This window comes from Manis javanica, chromosome 10 (genome assembly GCF_040802235.1).
Source record: "Manis javanica isolate MJ-LG chromosome 10, MJ_LKY, whole genome shotgun sequence".
Classification (NCBI taxonomy): domain Eukaryota; kingdom Metazoa; phylum Chordata; class Mammalia; order Pholidota; family Manidae; genus Manis; species Manis javanica.
Genome location: NC_133165.1, coordinates 90,098,721 through 90,106,214, shown reverse-complemented (window position 1 = coordinate 90,106,214; position 7,494 = coordinate 90,098,721). Strand labels below are relative to the sequence as shown.

Here is a 7,494-nt window from a genome sequence, read left to right as displayed (position 1 = left end):
TAAGAAGCTCAATAAACTCAAACAGGACTAATATAAAGAAAATTACCACCAGGCACATCATAATCAAATTTCTGAAAATTAGTACTAAAGAGAAAATTCCTGAAACAGCCAGAGATATGAGGCACAATGCAAACAGAAGTGCAAAGATAAAAATTATGGTAGACCTCATCAGAAGCCAGAAGACAATGGAATGAAGTCTTTAAAATGATGGAATGGGGGAAGGGAGATGGGGGGAAAAGTGTTAACCTACAATTCTATACCCAATGAAAATGTCTTTCAAAAATGATGGCAAAATAAAAACATTTTCAGACAAACAAAAGCTGAGAGAATTTATTGCCAGCAGACCTGCATTATAAGAAATTTTAAGGAAAGCTCTTCAGGAAGAAGGAAAATGATACTAGATGCAAACCTGGAGGAATAGATGCAAACAAATGAATAGCATCACAAATGGTAAATATAAAAATATTATTTACTTATTTTTCACAAGATAATTGGCTATTTAAAGCTGCTCTTCTCATTTTCTTTTTTGGAAAATATAACTATTTTCATAAAAATGCTATTTATGTTAACACAATCAATGTATTATTATTTTCAAATGAACTGATAGATATCTTTAAATTTTCTTGGTTTTAACTTATAAAACATTAAATATTGATAGATATAACCCACACTAAAAATAATCTTTAAGAGCGTAAAAGAGGTCCTAACACCAAATAGTTTGAGGACTGCTGCTGCAGCATATTAACTCAGTCCTACAAAGTTTTGTCACTGAGCTACCTGACAAATGAGATTTCAAGAAGCCATCCCACCATTTTATTATGGCAGCTTTGGGGTGATGGGGAAAATGATAAGATAAAAAATTCCACCAGCATGAATCCATATCTCATAAATTTTCATTGTAAAATGAACTATCTGGTTAGAAACAAGACTGTAGAATTGACCCCCATGGTCAGTATGGAGATCCTACAGCCCATGGATGCCGGTCTGGAAATCCTCCCCATGTGGGGGACTTGCCTCAGAGCAGAGGTGACGTACACTTTGCAGCATCTTGGCTTCATTCTTTCATATTATAAAACTGGTACTTTTACTGTGAGAACACTGTTTTTCCTCATCTCTTAATGACCTGTATTTAAATGTACTTTTCTAGGCATTTTCTAAGAGTAGAAAAAAAATGAGTTTTCACCACAGTGCAGTGGCATTATCAAAAAATCACATTGATCGGAATAGGCTGGAGCATATTTATTAGGTTTTCAACTAATTTGGCAAACTTTTCAGGATAAAAGGGAAGATAGATGGTGTTTTCTTCTAGAACAAAAAAGATAAGTGGTAGAATTGTGTCTCTCAAAAAAAGATATATTGAAATCCTAACACCCAGCATATGTTAACTCATAGTGGGGTTATTGTTATTTTCAAATGAATTGATAAATATTTCTAAATTTTCTCAGATCTTATTTGAAAAAAGGGTCTTTATAGAGGTAATCAAGTTAAAATTGAGGTCATTAGGATGGCCCCTAATCCAATATGACTGATGTCCCTATAAAAAGGAAAATTTGGGATCGAGTCAGACACATATAGAAAGAAGATGTTAAGAAGACAGGGAGAATGCCATGTAAGAACAGAAGATTGGCGGGAAGCAGCTGGAGGATGGGAACCCAGGAATCTCTGAGGCCATAGAAGCTAGGAGAGAGGTCTGCAGCAGATTCTCTTTCAGAACTCTCAGAAGTAACCAACTTTGCTGACATCTTGGTTTCAGACTCAAAACCTCCAGAACTTTTTCTTGTTTCAAGCCACCCAGCTGTGGTACTTTGCTATAGCAGCCCTAGATAACTACTATAGATGGCAAGATATTTAAAGAAGTAACTGTGTATTACTTAATCAAATTCTACCCAGAAACCAAGCACTGAGTATTGAATACTCATTACATCAGGCCTACAAATGTTCAATGAAGTTTCTTGAAAGTGGTAATCTTCCTAAGATATCTATCGATCATCTCCTTCATTACTCCCTCCCTATTCTCAGTCTAACACATTAGAAATTGAATGAATGCCTATAATTGGAATGAAAATCAAGTATAAAATAAGAATTTCAAGTTTATTTTACTGAATTGTGAATTTATGACTGTTTTACAATATTTATTTTCTTTAAATACATGGGAATTACAATACCTATTCTTTTGGGGGCAGTTTCTTTTTTTCCTTCTCTTTTCATTCTCAGCTCTCCTCAACTTTTATTTATTACAGTGTCACCAAAACAACAATATGAAGGGTAATTTTTAAATTATAAAGATTACACATAATTTCATCTAAGCAGTAGGTGTTTGGGATAATCAGGGCCTTGGAAATGAAAGTGTGGTAAGGTCAGGATTAATCACAGGTATTGCAATCAAAGTGTAAAGATGTGGACAAAGTCCTAATTTTGCTCTACAGGAATAAGACTTTAAATAACCACTCTGAGCCTCAGTTTTATCATTTATAAAATTGCAAATGTTTAACAAGGAACTATTGTTAAAATGAAACCAAGAATAGAATTAGCCTTTATTAAGCTAATTTTACAGACGAGAATATTGTGTCACAAGATTCAATAATAGGCCCAAAGTCACCAGCTAGTTCTCATATTGATTCCAAGGCCTACATTTTTTCTATTACAACTGGTCCATACTATCTGAAACTCATCTACTTCTATTTTGCAATGGTATATATTATATTCTTCAGGTGCTTATGTAGCAAAACTGGTACCCAGGGCTGACCAAACATACACAGACTGTCTAGCTGCCTAGCACAGACTAAGTTCTTCATCTGTTGAAGCCTTCCAACCTTCACAGGGCTCTGAGGGTCCTTGCAATAAGGTCTTCGTTTTCAAGACCTCATCTCTGTTTAGCAAAAGCCTGGGATACAAGGCAATGGTTTGTGGAGGAGCAGATCACAATCACAACCACCCAAACTTGGTTTTCCATGTTTGCTTCATCTAAAAAGGGATTTACATCTTTAGCAAAATATGAAAGAACTTTAGCCTGTAACTGGTAAAAGGAGATCCAGGGATCTAATTTGAACACATAGCTTGAGGATACAGGGTATTGAAGAAAAGGAAAATGTCAGAGGTGAAGCAAAAGAATCAGTTTGGGCTGTAGTAGAGTCCATAATCCAGGGCTGGGAAGACTGATTTTGTGCCTTCAGAACATGCCCTTTAGAAATGCATGAGTCTCAAAATGGAGAAGGGATCTTGTCTCTGGGTAAGAGGAAGACTGCAGAGTTCAGCTCAGAGGCTTCCAGCAAGTTCACTTCAAGAAACAGTGGACACCCAGGCAGGCTGAGAAAAATAGGTCAGTATGATCACTGACAAGAAATCAAAACAATGATGCAGAAATAAGCCTTAAAGCTGGAGAAAAATACTAAGTGGTCACAGGTTGTGCTTTAATAATTTGTGGACATAATTGTCTGACCTTGACACTCATGTAGTAAACCAAGGTTATACACTGATCCAACCACATAGTCACTGAAACAGCAATGCTGTTCTCTTTTTGTGATTACTGAGTTGTAGGTTAAATGACAGGTTAAAAAGTTGGGTAAGACAGGAAAAATGACATTATAGAGGAACTTTATATGTCCTTTCTTAGGTAAGAGGTGACTTAATCTAGGCCAGTTGGATCCCTTCACCCAGGAATTTGAATCAGCAAAAGCTATGTCCAACAGGGGTGATCTGAAGAGGTTATCCATGAGTTTCCATGACTTAAATCTTTACCCAGGTGGTCTGGTGCCTGACCCTCCCAAAGCTGGGATCATCAGCTTTCTCTTCGATTTTCATAGACTCTCAATGTCCTTCATACAGATTCTATTATTATTATTATTACTTTTTTTTTGCTTAGATTGGCCATATGGTATGTCTTTCCATTATTCAGAGCTTGTTTTATGCCAATCAATAGAGCTTTATTCATGAAATTTGTTATAGTAGTTCTATGTGAAATGTAATCCTTTTGTGGTTAAATTTATTACCAGTTATTTTATGATTTTGTTGCTAATGTAAATGGAATTTTTTTCAATTTCCAGTTCTAATCAGTAATTGATAAGATAGTGAAAAGCCATTTTTGTGTATTTATTTTATATGTTGTCAACTTAATTTCTCATTAATTCTCTTTTCCCCTACCCTATTGAGTTTTCTAGGAATATAATCATATTATCTGCATACAAAATAAGTAATTTGGTTTTTTATAATTATAATGAGTATTTCATCTTCATGTCTTATTACCTTAGTTATAATCTTCAAGAAAATATTAGGAAATAGTGGAGAAAACAGTCATCTTTGCCCAACCTGTGGTTTTCATGGAAATTTCTTCAGTATTTCACCATTTAGTTTGATGTTTACTGTTTAAAAAATTTTTTTAATATGCTGTGTATCTTGAAAAGCATATGTAACACATATGTAGAGTTAAACAAATAATTACAAAGCAAAAATCTATGCAACCACTATATAAAGAAAGTGTTTTTTAAAGATTAAGAAATAATACATTACCAGCACTGTTAATGTATACCACTCTGCTGTAAGAACCCTGTTTCTTCCCCTCTTAATGGTAACTCAGGCTGCCATAACATTTTCACTGATTTCCTTGCTTTCTTTATATGGTTTTAACATTTGTATATGTATCCCTAAATAACATAGTCCTGGTTGCCTTTATTTGAACTTTATATGGATAAAATAATGTTTTATGTATCATTTTATTCAATATTATACCTGAGACTCATGCATGCTATTCCCTGGGACTATAGTTTGTTTTTGTTCCTTGTATTCACTTCACAATATGGATATATGAAAATTTTATCTTTCTATTTCTATTGCAGATGGCCATTTGAGCTATTTCCTGTATTTCATTATTATAAACAGTGCCACCATGAAAATTCTTATACATTTACTTTGATGCTACGAGTATGAATTTCTCTAGGAAAAATACCTGGAAGTGGAATTCTGGGCTGAATTAACTTGACCACATACTGCGTAGCCAAAACTTTTTCCAAAATGAGAGTTGTCATTGTCCTACATCATTGCCAATACCTCACTTTATTGAACTTGTTTTTTTTTAATTTTTGCCATTCTGATGTCTGTTTAATAATATTTTTCATTGTGGTTTAATTTGCATGATTACTGTTAAGGCTGAGAATGTTAGAGATTTGGAATTCTTCTTTTGTCAAGTTTCTGTTCTACTCTTTTGTCCATTTTCCTACCAGAATGATATTTTTTTTCTTTTAATAATGTAGGGTTCCAGGGTTTTGTGTTCATATGTGTGGCAAATATTTTTTCCACTTGGTGACTTGTCTTTTCATTCTTATAAGGTAGTTTGATTAATCAAAGTTCTTAATTTCAACATAATTTTATTTATTAATCATTTTGTAGTTAGTGGTTTTTATAAAAAGCCAGTGTAGTTCTAGTCCAAACCTAAAAACATGAGAACCAGGGGAGCCAGTGGTGTCTAAGTTTCAATCGGAATCTGAAGGCCTGAGAACCAGGAGCACCAATGTCTGAGGGCAGGAAAAGACGGATGATCCAGCTCAAGTAGAGAAGGCAAAGTCACACTGTCTCTGCTGGTTTGTTCTATTTGGGCCCTCAACAGATTAGATGAATGCTTACCCATATTGGTAGGGCAGATCTTCTTTACACAGTCTACCAATTCAGATGCTGATGTCTTCTGGAAACACCCTCATAGACATACCTAGAAATAATTGCTTACCACCTATCTGGGTATCAGTCAAACTGATACATAAAATTAATCACCACACCAGCTTGTATGCAGGCATGCTGGCCTATTTGCTGTCAGTGAATATCATTAGGTCAGGTGAATGGATGGCTCTGATTGTCTCCATCCTGGATCATTATTTATTTCTGATTCCTTCTTTATTATAGGCCCCTTCTTTATTGTGTATGTTTATGAAAATTCCAAGAAAAAAAGTGAGCACATTGGCCATGTACCCGCTTCTGCTCCAATCAGCCCTGCTATCTCCTCAGATGGTGCCAAGATCCCTCTCTCAGATTATTTTGGATAGAAGCCTGTACATGAAAATCTTTTTCCCCAGTCTCTGGTTTGGTGAAAGTTGTTTTACTTCGAAGTCCATATGAATAACTGAATTCAATTAAAATGCATTTTCCCTGAAAACTTGCCTACAAATATCTTTCTCCTTTAGAGATAATATCCCTCTTTCCTGGGCAGAATCACACAGCTTTTTCTTGCTTTGAGGCATTTTTATTGTCTCAGCATCCTCTGCAGAGCTGCCTTCACCTCCAGGTGTGTGTGTGGGGGGAATTCAGCAAGGATGAGATCACACCATACTGAATGGAGACCATTCACTCTAACACAGAGCCTGAGGCAGGGGTAATGTACCTGAACAGGGCCATCCCACAGAAACAGAGCACCATAGTGAGGCGGGAAGAGCAGGTGCAGAAGGCTTTGCCTTGGCCCTCAGAGAAGCAGATGCTCAGAACGGCAGAAATGATTCTTGAGCAAGAGAAGAGGATTAGGGGAAGTGTCAGCAGCCCTAGAAATGCACTGACACAGCTAGAAGAATCTTGCTGACAGTGGGATCAGGGGAGTGGAGATAGTTCACAGCTGAGGTGGGGAATGATGTTGGACCCACAGAGATGTAATTGTGGATTAAGAGACTATTCATCAAGAAAATGAGAAATCCCACTGCCCAAGCTACATTCATAATCACAGTACAGAAAGGTCTGTTTATGACCATCAAGTAGACCAGAGGGTGGCAGATGGCAACATGGTGATCACTGGCCATGGCTGAGAGGAGACAGGGTTGTCCCCCAGGGAGAGTGAAAAAGAAACTTGGAGGGATGCAGCCCCACACCAGGATGCTTTTCTTCTGAGACTGGAAGTTCTGTAGCATCTTGGGTACAGTTACAGAGGAGAAACTGAGGTTCAGGAAAGATAGGTGTCTGAGAAAGAAGTACATGGGCTGTAGATGTGAGAATCAGTCCTGATCACAGGATCGTCATCAGATTCCTCATCAAAGTCAGGAGGTAAATCCCCAGGAACAGCACAAGAGCATGGTCTGGATCCCAGAAGGATAAACTCAGTAATAATACCAACTTTTTTTCATGGTTGCTTAGAGATTCTGTCCCTGAAAAGAAATGAATAATTCCACACTTGATCTGAGTCATTCTCAGTGAACAGGAGTTTTCTATTCACAGACAGTATACCTCTTTACCTACAGAATAAAATGGAAAACTCAGGATAAGTGTCTTCTCAGATACAATCTCCTTACTTGCCCTTTTTTTCTTTTTCTAACTATTAGCACTGTCTTGTCATGCTTTCTATACCTTCGCCCTATTTAATTATTCTTTAATGAATATTCCATGCACATGAAAACCAGGTTTGTCCTGGAGTCAAAACGAGAGGGAACAGCCCCATGGCAAAGCTTGGAAAACCCTCTATAATTAAGGGCTGGGAGGCTCATGGGAAAGTGATTCCTTCTCAAAATAGTAAAATCATGAACTCACAGG

At 36.6% G+C, this 7,494-nt stretch overlaps 1 pseudogene; it reads right to left on the bottom strand.

Annotated features, from left to right (window-relative positions):
- Window positions 1-6,258: 6,258 nt before the first annotated feature.
- LOC140843904 (olfactory receptor 8S1-like) lies at window positions 6,259-6,944 on the bottom strand (annotated as a pseudogene).
- Between the last annotated feature and the right edge of the window lie 550 nt (window positions 6,945-7,494).